General features: G+C 39.0%; 1 protein-coding gene across 1 annotated transcript in view; it reads right to left on the bottom strand.

Annotated features, from left to right (window-relative positions):
- Positions 1-12,133, bottom strand: part of PALMD (palmdelphin) — a 49,033-nt gene extending 36,900 nt beyond the window's left edge. The window contains exon 1 of the mRNA XM_048943888.1: positions 11,863-12,133. The gene's annotated coding sequence lies outside the window, so the exon portion shown is untranslated. The remainder of the gene's footprint in view (positions 1-11,862) is intronic.
- Between the last annotated feature and the right edge of the window lie 1,546 nt (positions 12,134-13,679).

Raw genomic sequence — 13,679 nt, 5'->3', positions numbered from 1 at the left:
CTCTTATGTGGAGCTGCTATTCTCATGTCCCCAGCCATTCTGCCACCCAAGCCCACTGAAACACTCTGTTCTTCTCCTACTTTGCTAGAGCAGTTTTCAGGTTTTGGGAACAACCAAGTTTTCCTCAGATACTCAGCCACCGCCTTGTGGCTTTAATGAAGTACCACTTGTTTTTCTTCGAGAATAAATGTGTTTAGTAACTGAAATACACAGGCAAGAGTGCAGGTAGGAGTAGGATGCTCTCTACTTACACTAAATTGGTATAAAATGTGTACCTTTAACAACGCACATACCTTAAACTAAATTTGGCTTTTACTTAAACAACATAATTATATTCAGTCCTTAATCTATCAAGTATTGTTATTCAGGTTATTTAGAAACAAATGCCTTACTGTATAATTGCCAAATGCCATTTACAGGAAAATTTTAAAAGATTCCTTATGAATTTTTGTCAGTTTTTCTCTGACCTTTCCCACTGCCATAAGAATTCTGAAAAATTGTAGCATGTCTGAATTTGCTAGTTGTTACAGGTAGGTGGTGTTTTTTGGCAGTCAAATGAGAGCATTTTGGCGTCTACAATCCCACTGTATAGGTTAAAGACCATATTTACAGAACGTGATTTTTGTGGCAGCTGTTGAATGCACTTGCTTCCATCCTTCTTTCTTGAAACTTGCACAATTTGAACAGTCTTTATAACATAGAACAATGGATTTTTAAATGCAGACTGGCTGTCTCAGTTTGGTGGTATTAGTAATGAAATGAAAGTGTAGGGACAGTGTGTCTCTTCATTATCTTATCAGAAGCCCAGCTGGGGCACAACAATTTGAATGAAATCTGAATTACTCAGAATCCAGCTAAAATGATGTTTACTCATTTGGTAAAACAGACATTGAAGAAATCACTTTAAACTGCACTTTTAGCTTCCAGATACTGATACAAAATAGGGATTGCAACTGACAATGGCTGTAGTGACACACTGCTAAAATTTTGCTACCAAAATAAGGGCTTGCCCAGCCCAGAAGAGAACTAAAACAACTGCTTGATTCCTGTTGAAAGCCCTGGCACTCTTAAACAAGTGCTTACCGTGGAGTATGAGCTGCTTATGTTTCAAAGTGTGTCTCTTTTATTTCCATTGCTATAGGCTCCTGTGCCTTTCTGGTCTTTACAACTTATCTTTTCATGAATTATTTTGGATGGCTTAGACCCAGCAGCAGGCTAATAGACTGTAGCCATCATTAGCAAATGTGATTTGCCCTTGAACAGTCTCCTATGCTAATCTTTCTATGATATCACCATTCTTTTTCTGGGAGTAGCTGCATTTGCTAAATGCAACCTGCCCCTGTCAGTTTGCCAAGGGGAGGTTCTGCTGTGAGTTAGTACCTCTCAAAAAATGTCTCTTTGTGGCTTGGCTGACTTCATTCTTTGTGTGCTGAGACTGTGTATAGCAGGCTGTCTTCATAGAGGGCTACAGTTCAGATCTCGTTTTTGTGTCCTTACAAATCAGTAACCAGACTCATTATGCACTAGCAGATGACAGTGCTTAGTTTGGTGATGAGGAGTGGCATTTTTCAGCCTGAGAGACTGGAGGTTGAGATGGGGGCTGCCACAGCATTTCTCCTCCATCATAGCTTCTGCAAGAGTCCTTGGCTGTTCTGAGACAGAGCAGAAGATGCAACCCAGTAAGCAGGGCTTCTGCTAAATCCTGAGCCTCCTATAGCACTCAGGGTTTCCTTAGGGGTCAGCCCAATGGCATGAAGAAGAATTGCCTGGAAGGGATAGCAATTCTCACTTGGCAGAAGTTCCATCTCAGCTAAGTTGCAGCAGTGTCACTGCTTCAGTTTAATCTCTGCGACAAGGCTGTTTGCTGCAGCAGGCACAATTGCTCTATACAAAAGCATTGCATGGGTGCATCATGTTCAGCACACAGGCAGATTTTCATGAGTGCTCGGTCAACTCCTGTGACACTTATGGGCTGTTTTCTGAAGACCCAGAACAGGGAGCTCTGAACAGAGACAAGCTCTAGAAAGTTTGCCTCTGTCAGCAGCGCAGTCTATTTCACTGTGCAACAATAATCAATTCATGCAGGGAACCACCACAAGTTCTCTTGTTTTTAGAGGGGCTGTTAATTGGCTTTCAAAAAGAAAAATGTGAATCTATGATTTCTGAGCTTCTAGTCGGATATTTAATTCCTTCTGTCTTGATAAATGGTAGTCAGTGGTAATTACTGTATGATGTATATACAACACAAGCAACATAATGTTGAGTAGAAGAGATAACACCTCTCTAGTTGCCTGTACGCATCAGCAAAGTGTATATTATGATTTTTTCTCAGGCACATCCCTCTAACTACCCCTTCTTCATCCAGGTACTGATCACTGACAGAATGCAGTCTGCGTAGCCTCTTCCGAGATACTGGATATTTTGTGAGCCCTTGGACAGGCAGTAGTGTCTGCAGTGATCTTGAAAATTAGAAAATAAGGGGGCCTTGGTAAAGATTTATCTCTGAATTGGTGGTGTTGTTCACGTGCTACCTTTTCCAATAATGTTAGAGTCTTTATCTGTGCTGGGCAAAGTGTGCTGTTAGAAAACAAGTATTTAATCTACCTTAAATAACATTATATAATTCAATGTTTAGTGTGATCAAAGATCATCTGGAGCTACTTAGACTTAGCCTTCCCCTCCCTTCCCTTTAACTGTAACTGTATAGCTCATTTTAAAACAGTTTTGGTTTATTTTTTTAAGCTCCAATGTCTCTTTATTCTTGACTTATTTTATAGCACTTAGTATTTTTTCCAAAACTGTTTTCCCTATCGTGAAAGGGCATAGAACACCACCTAAAGAATTACAGAGTGTAAGGGGAGAGATGGGGCATGGAGATTCATGGTCTCAAACACACACTACGTGAGAATAAATTGAAATTTCTCATGGACAGCCATAGGGATTGACAGAAAAACTTCTGGTGTTGGGAGACTTGGCTGGGCTGTGGTACTAACAGTGAGTGAGATGGAAGAATAAGTAACCCCAGAAAAGGGTATCACAGACCAGAGGAAAAAAAAAAGCAACAACAAAAAATATACAAGAAGCCCACTACTTCCTGTTGATTACTCTGATTTCATTTTATATTTAATACCTTTTCATATCAGTGAGTAACTTATGAATGTCCCTTAACAAGTTTGGAAACATCAAAATAGATCATGCTTGAAATTTTGGAAGAAATCTTATTACAAGGATAACCTCAGGAACATATAAAACAGTAAAGAGATTGTGAGAATCAGTTTGTGGTGAATTCTAGGAAAAAAATGACTGATGCGTGAGAGAGTAAGTTTCTGAAGAAGCAGTGTCCATGACCCGTAGTTTAGTCTTTTGTCTGGCCAAGAGAAGGTACATAAGAGCAACGTGAAAGTTCTTTGATCAGCAGTTCTGTTCCCACGCTAGGAATGAGGCAGGGCTTGCTCAGCTGATGCCTCACTCTGACGCATAAATTGAGTTAGAGGATGAATATGGAGCAGGAGTTGGTGTGGCATCAGTGAGAATAATAACTGAGTAAACCTCCACCAGTTGTTGTTTGTAGGAGAAGTGAGAGGAGAGGAAGGGTGACCAACAGTGACACATCTAGTGTTACTCAGCTAGAGTAAAGGGTGAACTATCAAAAAAAAAGAAAGAAATTGGCCTTGCTCCAAGGATAAACCTGCTAGGTCTTGCACGTGTCAGCTGTCTGAAGTCGATGAGTAGATTCTACATGTTTTGTCAGATCCTAGCAGGGTATGGACTGCCTATAGAAGAAGGGTGGGTTGTGTTCTGGCTGGTAGAGAATGGATGACACGGTAGGTTAAGTATGGAAACAACATAATGACACAATCATCAGGCTGCATGAATCTTAGTGAGAGCAGAAAGATACTGTTTGAGCTGGGATTTTAAGAGAGGGTTCTCCCTCTTCTGAGGTTTTGACATGAGAATGCTTCTTCCTGAGTGTACTAGCAATTCTCTCGCGTGTTTTTGTACTGGGTGAAACTAATGTTTCTAAAGAGGAGTCCATAAGTGGTTGTAAAGCATGGCTCTGAGAACCATGCGAGTGCAAACACACATTGCAGTTACTGATCCAGATCCTTCAGGCCTGCAACACAGTGAAATTAGCATTAACAAATCATGGTGGCTTGGGCTTCATTATATGGAACCTGATCCTCATTATACAGAGCCTGATCCTCTATGTCTAATCACCTGTTCAGATGTAGCCTAACTCCCCCTCTTCATGTGTGCTGCAAATAATGTACAGAATCAGACCTGCTATTTGTGAGCAGCAATGAATGCTGTTGACCACCATGACATTTCAGAGGGATTTAATCCCCTGAGTTACAGCACAGAGTTTGCTCTCGAGGGGAGAAAGTAGCCTTAATTATTTTGAGAGATCAAAGTCATTAAAGAAAGGCCTGGCTGTGCAATTTAATTTCTCTTTTTTTAACATCCCCTGGGATATTGCAAGCTTGGGCTGCCAGAGGGGAAAGCTAAACAGCTTAGCGTTTCATCTGCACCAGGGGAGCCAGCAAAAAGAACATTACTCTTTTAATGTTCAAAATTGACTTGAAAACTATAAGTGATTTTCAGTGGCGTGGGTAAGTTAGGTTTTAGCTCATTCATAGTCTCCTGGGAATAGTTTTCTAAAATAACTTTTCTTGTATCTTTCTAATACCACGCATACCAACTTAATCCTTCTCAGCATTGACTTTGTAAGAAAAATTGAGTATCACTGTCTGTTACTTTGATGGATGTTAGGAATAATAAACCACCTTTATCTGTCCTCCACATAGGAGCCCTTGAAAAGTTCCTTGTATATGGGAAAAACCAGTTTCTAATGCACTTTAATTTTCACCTCAAAGAAGGTCATTTCTGTGTACTCTGTAAACTTCTTGGAAAGAACATATTTGTTTTGAAAGAAAAATTCTTGAACATCAACCAAAAATCTCACTTAGAGGATGAACTATGCCCAGCTCTGCATAGACTGAAGTACACGTTCCAAAATAGCAGTCGTTCCTTATTAGTGTAAGCATCCCTAAAATGCAGTTCTTAAGTAGTAAGTTTGTATATATGGTTTAGGTTTTGTTTTAATATGTAGAAATACACATTGATATATACATAGTAATTAGAAAACTTTCTTATTTCTCGGTCCCAGTTTAAGGAATCTCTTAAAGAATTTGCTGACTCTTTTTGGACTCTACTCAGCAATCCTAGGGTATGGTGGTCTCAACTGTGTAGGGGCTGAGGTGGGAAAGAGCACCAAGAAATGAACTGCTTGTAGCTCAAAACACGTAATTACAAGCTATGTCTGAGCAGATTCAAGGTCAAGCTTAATGTCTTGAAACAGAGGAGGTTTATGGGAAATGATAGCTAAGAATTACGTCTATAAAGAAATATATCTGTTCCTGCTCAAGTACAAGACAAGCTGCATTAATATGCTCTGCTACATTGAATTACTCTGCAGGGAAATTATCTGCCAAGCAGTTTTAGAAAAGAGAAATTTTTAATTTCTGACAGCTGCACGTGGTCAAATGATAGCTAAGGTACACATCAGCCAGGCTATACTGCAGTCAGCTGGGAGCACTGAGTTTATTGCATCACGGGAGAGTCTTTCAGCTATCACCAAAACAGGAGCAAATTAATTCTTTGAGTAGTTTTGAAGCCTGAAGAGTTATAGTTGTATCAGGGTCTGAATTTCTCAGTACATTGTTTGTGCTGAATCTTGCAGGAGTATCTCTTTTTGAGAACTTCTAATTGAATGCAGTGTTTAGCTGGGCTTTACATTGTTCATTATGAGTTACCGTCCTGCCTGTTCAAAAGCTGCACTTGTACAGGGTTGTTTTTGCCTTTTCTCAATTTTCAGTTAAACTTTTTTATCTGGTAATTCCCAATACTGTGATTTCAGCATTACGTATTTCCAACAGGATTGACAACGCTTACAACCTACACCAAGTTGCAAATACATGGAATTCCAGTCCGTGTAGCAGGTGAATACTTACCTAAGGCCATCACACTGAAACTCTGATGGACAAAACTCAAGCTTGGAGAACAATGTTTGCTAGTTTTCCCACTTTGTTCTTCCACATAATAGTGCTATATTTTCCAGCTCTCTGTTTGCTCAGCTAGCTTTGCCAACACTAGCTATTTCCAGACTAATGGAAACTTTCCTCTGAGTGAAGCACGTTATACTGTCATCTATTTGAAAATGGAAAACATCTGTAATCTTTGTGTACAAAGAAATAAGATCTTACCACAAATATAGAAGCAAAGCACTGCTTATGCCCAGATCTTAAACATGTATTTGAAATAGTTGTGAGCTTGAAAAAGGATTGGGAATGTAATGAAGGATGAGTATCCTTAACATCTAATCATGAAAGGAAGAAATTTATTCTCTTATTTTGCTTCTTGAGCTTTTTATTCTCACAGGAGATGGCCTTTTGAAAAGGAAATGTGTCAAACAAGAAAGGAAGGCATTTAAGGAAGAAACCTGATTGTAGCCTGAATTCTTGGCTTGGCCTTATCGCATTCTAGATAGAGTAATGGAAGATGAATAGATACACATCCAAATTCGGCTGCTGTCATCAGGTGAAATTTAGAACTGGGCACAGGAGCCACATATCCACCTCTATGTGAAGCTGTTAAGGTGCAAAGTTCTCTGAGCCTGTGTCCTGACGTAGGTTGGTTGGTCGGTCCTGTTCTATGAACACTAACGCTTAGGTATTATGGATGCAGTGCCAGAGCTATCTGCAGAGAGACTGTGTGTACTTTTTGGGCCAGGGATTTGTGGTGCTACAAATCAGGCTTTTTTTTTTTCCTCTTGACAGTATTTTCAGACCTCTCAAAACAGCATACCTGCTGACTTCATCTTTTCCCTGCAATCTACAGCTATAGTGTGGCAGAGTGTTATGTTTAGGATATAAAATTCTGATCTCTTGAGTAATTTCTCAGACGTATTTATTGTATGGAATAACTTTACAGTTAGAGTAATTTTGTAGATTCAGAAATGCCTCAGTTTGAATATACAGAACCACAGAAATGAAGCTACAAGAGGACACACAAAGATGTTCCAATCTTGTGTAACAAGCTTTAGATAGACCAGATTTCATAGTTACGTATTATGATAATTGATATGATCTCTCTTTTTTCTTAAAACCAGAGTAGAAAAGGGAAATACCAGCTGAACAAATAGTTTATATTTTAGCTTATATACATAATTTATATAATATGTACCACAAAGTTAGTCACATGTTTCTGTAACATTTATGTAACAACTGCCAGAAAAGAACAAGTGAAGAAACCAGCATGAAGTACAGATTCATTTACCTTTATTTGCATATTCGTATGAGCTATGCCATTGCTAGAAGTAGTTGCTTTGCAGGATTAGTGAGTGACCATCCACCATGTGATAGCTGGCCCTCAGCACGGATTCTTGAGAAGTTCAGTTTTACCTATTTGTTCTCATTAAGAACATTAGCTGGAAGGCCTGTCAAATGCTTTGTCAATGATCCCTCTAAAACCTTTCCTGTACTTGTTAATTGCCTCAAAATAGCTATGGTATGCTCATTTCAGGGATTTAATTACAGGCTAAAGTACAATATTATAAAATAAAGCAGGAAAAATTTCACCTCTTCCTTCATAATTTAATTTGTCCAGAAGTCTTTACTAAGGTTTTTTTTTAATGCCTGGTTTGTCTAAAGTAGAAAATGATATGAATTTAAAGAATTAGGCTATTAGCGTAGCATCACTGAGCTTTAGTTCAATGTATACCACAATGAATCCATAATCTAATACTTCTGAACTTGTTTGCGCTGCTCTACACCTTTTAAATGTTGGACTAAACACTATCATCTATTTAAGTGCAACACTTTCCCATGCTAGGAATATTCCCTTATTGGAGCTGGGTAATCTGAAGCTGTTGCTGTGCCTCTAAGTCAGCGTACGAAGTGGGATGATTGAATCCTCCTAGCTAGTGGATAGTAGGTGCTACTGATTAGAGGTTTCCCTTTCATACTTAATGCTTGCCATCTAGCTTTTGAGAAATTTGATTTATGTAATCTATTTAGCATTCAGTATGGAAAGTTATTTTAGAATGTGCGCAAGCAGTATTAAATAGAATAAAAGAACTGTGTTGGCTATAGTAAAGGAAACCTTTCCAAAAGGATAAATGAAGGTTCACTGCTATAGGTTTAAAAAAGCTGTAACTACACCTTCATGGTGTTTGCTAGGAATGACATTGTTCACAGACCTGTATGGAAATGTACAGTGGTGGAGAATCTGAAACTACATTTCCACACCAGATTGTGAGTTCTGCTTGGAATTCCAAAACTTGCAGTGTCTTCGAACAAATGGAGAAAGATTTCTTGAATCTGTAGTTCTGAGCATGTATTGTGCAGATGAGTTTACTTTGATTCAAACGCCTCCATGAAGTTACTTTTTTTTTAAACAGAAAGTACTGGAAACACTTGGATATGTGTTGAACTGTGATCACCAGCACTGCTGCTGCTATGTAACACTGCTGGACATTGTGTGCATTGATAGACTACAGTCAAACAGGCTGTGATTACTGTCACTTTGAGTCAGTCCAGACTTCCCTTAGCGCCCAGCCTTCCTCTCTTGAACACTTCTACCTTCAGATTTCATGACGTGACCTGTTACACCTTTTCTTTCCTGCTTCCTAATACTTATATTAACGAAGGGTCTTGCTGCTTCGTGCACACATAAGCTTTGTTATCAGTTGTGCAGCATTTGTGACTGATTACACAAGTCCTAGCCTGAATTCTGAAGGTGATACGGATGGTGCCAGGCAATCACAGCTCTGCTCTTTGCTATCTGACTTTTGCTCTGTATAGCCACATTCTGTGTACACAGTCCCACAAGGAGTCCTGTTGCTGTAAATGTCTCTGTTTTGACACAGTTACAACAGTGTCAAAATACATACAGTGATACAGTGAGTAGCAGTTAAACTCTTTCAGAACTTCAAAATGAAATGAAATCCCTCAGGCGTGTATTAGTAAAGTCTTTCATTGTTATGAAAAATTTTAGTGTGCTGTTGGAGATTGTTATATGGAATATCTTCCCTTTCTGCTCCTTCTGAACATTCCCTTTTCTGATACAAAATCGCTGTGAATCGACTTTGTGATAAAGTGTTGCAGTTTATGTGAGAATCCATTAGCTTTAGAGGACAAGTCTAAGACTAAGCTTTATGGGAGCCAGGGCTTGCCAATGAAAATCATAACCCACGGGAGATAATTGTAGATGTGATTTTAAAAAACATTTTTCTGGTGCAAATTAGAAAGGGAATGGCACTAGATCACTGCTGAAAAACTGGAAAGCCTTTATATTTTTGTAGATCTTGGATTTCTGAGATGACTTTGTCATGACTTTCAGTCAACAGGACCAGATAAGCCATTGGAACAACTTCAGGCATTCTTTCTTCAGGAAAGGATGGGTATCAGTGACAGTTTGTTGGACTGAATCTTCCAGAATTTGATTTCAGCCTTCTCTGAAGGCAGAATATGCCTGAAGTTAGATTTATTTTCATTCTTTAAGTGGATGATGTTTACACAAGTGTGATCAGCAAAAATCTTCGCTATGTGTTCAATGGCATCTGCTTAAAACTTCTCAGATGAAGTCAGCAGATCAGTTCTTTGTTGAGGTGGACATTCTGAGATTAAACTAATTACGTACCAATATTGATTAGGATTTTGTTGGAGAGTGTCATTCCACCAATTCGATAAGAAAATTTCTGCAGTTTATAATGGATTAAAGTTAGATTTTAGATTGCTGCTGCATGCAGAAAGTGGAGATGGGAACCTCTGGAGGGCACTTTTACCATTTTGAAACTGATGAATTGCTCTGAAAGTGGCAGACTCCCTCTGCTGATTACAGAGCCTCTTTGTGCTGTGCTAATTTTCCTGTTGACAAAACAATATCCTTGGAATATCCTTGGTTTTTGGTTTTGTTTTGTTTTGTTTTTTGAATGCAGGTGATAACAACTCTAACGTGTAGGCAAATTAGATTCCACAGACTTTGAAAATATGTTAGCTGAATGTTTCAACATGAACCCAAGCATTATGTTCATTTTCGTGTTAATGTGTACAGTCTTTATATCTCTAATGTGAGCACTCAGTACTTTTAACTCTATTTCAACTGCTGATTACTGTCAAATCTAGAAAAAAAATGAAATGCCATCCTGAAAGAGAACCAAGCTGGTACTAAGATGTCTGTTAACCCTTTGGCAATGACACACAGTCCAGCATTGGTATTTCTGACAAAGCTCTGTGAGCCTCATGGCAGGCAGATATGGAGTAATCTGCCGTTTCTCCTTCTCTCAGGAGATTTAGCCTCATCTGTAGTATTTGGCTTGAATTCTGAAACTTTAAATAATTCTTGCACAAAACTGATGTCTCAATTATACCTAAATATTCTGGAAATAACAACTTTGTCCCTTTCTTATAGAATATGGAGTCAGATTTCAGCAGCTTCCTATCAACAGATAGTTTAGATAGTGAGACTAGAAGTCTTCTTTTTGTATATTTGTTTTTCTATTCATTATGGGATTCTTCCTTGCCTTTGAAGAGATGTAAACAGATTAGGGATTTATCTTCCTCCATTTATCTGCTCCTTTCCGCATCATTTCTAAAAAGACTAAAAATTCTAAAAATAAGAACAAATGATTTTATTTTAGACTAATTTATGTCAATGACTTCTATAAATGCATTTTAAAATTCTTATTCATAATTTCAACACTCTTATAACATCTTGGCATATTTTGCTACAACGTATGCACATTTTTATCTTCACTGATGTAAGATAATACAGATGTCCAGTTCTAGAGCAAAAATTGTGATATAAGCACATCTACCATTAATACAGGGTTTGACAAAGTGTGCTGGTAATTCACACATTGTGTTTGTAGATTTTGATTTTCCTTTTTCGTCACTGCATCTGTTTGCTTTCTGTGCTTGGCTCTCTTTGTGGAGTAATTTCAGTATCTCTTATGTTGTGCATAGTGTGTTGATAATAGAACTGAGATTCTGCATTCCTAGAGTAGATATAACCCATAGGAATCTATGTAGGAACATATTAATTAACTTTGTACCTAAGCATATCAAGGAAAAACTCCATATATTATGCAATATGCATTATTTAAATGAAATAAAAATCAATAACAGATAAAGTTAAACTAGTGAGGAAGAAAAAAAATGTAAGGAATTTGTTAAATTCGAAACTGGTTCATAATTCATCTGTTATTTATATAGAATGTACAAATCTCTCTACCAAAACTATTGACATCAGAGGCTATAATTTACAATAAAACAGGCAAAAATGACTGAGGTTGTCTTTCTTTCCTGAGAGAACACACATTCTTCTCTGTCTGAAATTATTCCATATGATTTGACAAACAGAAGTAGATTTAGAACAATTGGATTAAATTTAGCTATGTTTCAACATTCCTGTCTCTTGTTTGCCACCTGTCTTTCCATCCTCTCTTCCTGCTTTGCTCATCTCCCAAGAGCAATTACAGACACACCAGTATTTTAAGATTAGCTGAGTTCTAATTTTGAAGTAAATTCTGTCCACTGTGAACTGGCACAAACACATTAAAGCTGTTCTGGATTAATCCAATTTGTTTTTGTCCTGCCCTCCCAGATCCAAAAGCATAACTCAAAATCCAGATTCACATCATAATTGCTCATGTATAAGCCAGGTTTTTTTTTCTTTTTCATAAGAAAGAGAAAAGCATTATAAAGAGCAGAATCAAAATACAGTGGGAAGGCAGATTATGATTGTCACATTTTCTAAGAGCAGTATACAGCCTGAAAAGATTTTAAGAAGTGGGGACCTTACCTTTTGTGTCCTTGGTGTTCAGAAACAAAAGCATCAGCCTGTATTTTGTGTCACGTTTCTCACAACCACTTTGCAGATGGCAGAGGACCAAAAGATGTACAGTCTGAGATAAATCCGCTTGGTGCTAAGTTATGGTGCTTTATTCATGCATGCATCCAGGCAAAGTCTGACCACTTTGTGAAGAAAAGCAGATGGAAAGAGATATTTTAGTAATGGCAGGGTCTGAGAAATTCTTGCTAAAGATACTTCCTCTAAAAATCAGTTTATTATCCAAGAGACCTACTGATTTGCTTGCTGGTTATATTCTAGTAAATATTTAACTTGCTGCATAAGAAGCTTGGGTCTGTGTGATTTGTAAGCAGGTGCAGCTCTTCCCTTGGCATTTATTGGAGCCCTTTGTTCTGGACAAAGCCTAACTAAATTAGTGGGTGAGGTAAAGCGTGATGACTTACTGTAGTTGCTGGATGTTAGGCAGGTGATAAAAGTTGCTTTGAATGCAAGTGATAAACTTTCATATCATGAACTATATATCTTGACAGTCTTCTGGAAAAATCATAGTGAATGCATTCTAAAATTGAATGTCTGTGATCAGGAATGTTAAATTTTCTTGCAAGTATGATGAGTGTGCTATATTGGATGTGGAATCGATATGTTTTGCTTCATGCAAAGTTGCTTTAAAGGCAATAATTTCATGGCAACTCTTCAATTTTTCTATGTCAACTTCCACGGCACGTTGATTTACAGCTCCTGTGGTATGTGAAGAATGGAAGGAAATGTGCCTCCACGTTTGCCAGGATGCCACACCTGGCTCCTGAGGCCACGGCTCAGACTGGGGAGGTTCACCATGTACCTCCGAAACAGAATGTCTGCATCAATCTGCAAAGCATTTGCCCAAAAGAACATGCGGTTTGAAATATTGGTGTTGTATGTCAGATTGAAAAGTCGGGGAAAGCGCTTTAGTAAGCACAAGGAGCTAAGGAGGCGGGCAGGCTGGGCACGGGCCATTATCGAGTGACCTCTGCCGTCTGCAGTGAAAGTTTCAAGGGCTGGGAAATCTGCAGCGTGAATCTCTGAACTCCGGCGCAGGACAGCGACCTTTAAAGAGACCTTCCTTTAAAAAGCATTCTTCAGTCCGACGCCTGGCCGCAGCACCGACCGGGCAGGCACGGTCGAGGGAGAAGGGTCGAGAGAGGGAGGCCCCTCGCTCCGCAGCGCACTGCCGGCTCCCCCTGGCGGCGCTCCGTGCTGCGCGGCCGCTGTGCCCGGCTGGGCGCTGCCCGTGTCCTTGGGCGCTGCGGGGCGCCGGCGAGCTTAATCGTTAACTGCTGGTGCCTCCTGCAGCTGTGCCTGCAGCCGTGTTGGAGTCCGAAATCACTGAAGTACCTGTGCTTCTTACTGCGATAGAAACAAAATAACTTGGTTTGGAGTATTTTTCTCTCGTAGCTGTTATGATATCTCTGAAAATACACATGTGGGATTCTACATGTCAGTACAAACTGGTATCTAGCTCAGTCAAGAGCTGTACATATGCAGACCTTTTGAAACTGAGGTATGTTCCAACAATGTTGAAATGCAAAGCACGTCCTAGCTAAAAATCAATACAGGTTTGAAAATATTATCCTTGATCATTCAGAACTGAGCCACTCAAATGGGTAAAGAATGGCTCATCTGGCACTGCATCCTCTCTCAGATTAGCATTCTTGTTATTAATTTATATGTTATCTTTAATAATATCTTGTTTAATTTTCTGGTGTGTGAAAGCGACCCACCCTCACTGTGTCATTTCCTGTGTCATTTTCCTACAAGAAATAGTGCCA

This window comes from Lagopus muta, chromosome 5 (assembly GCF_023343835.1).
Source record: "Lagopus muta isolate bLagMut1 chromosome 5, bLagMut1 primary, whole genome shotgun sequence".
Taxonomy (NCBI): Eukaryota; Metazoa; Chordata; class Aves; order Galliformes; family Phasianidae; genus Lagopus; species Lagopus muta.
This window is presented reverse-complemented; position numbering and strand designations above follow the sequence as displayed.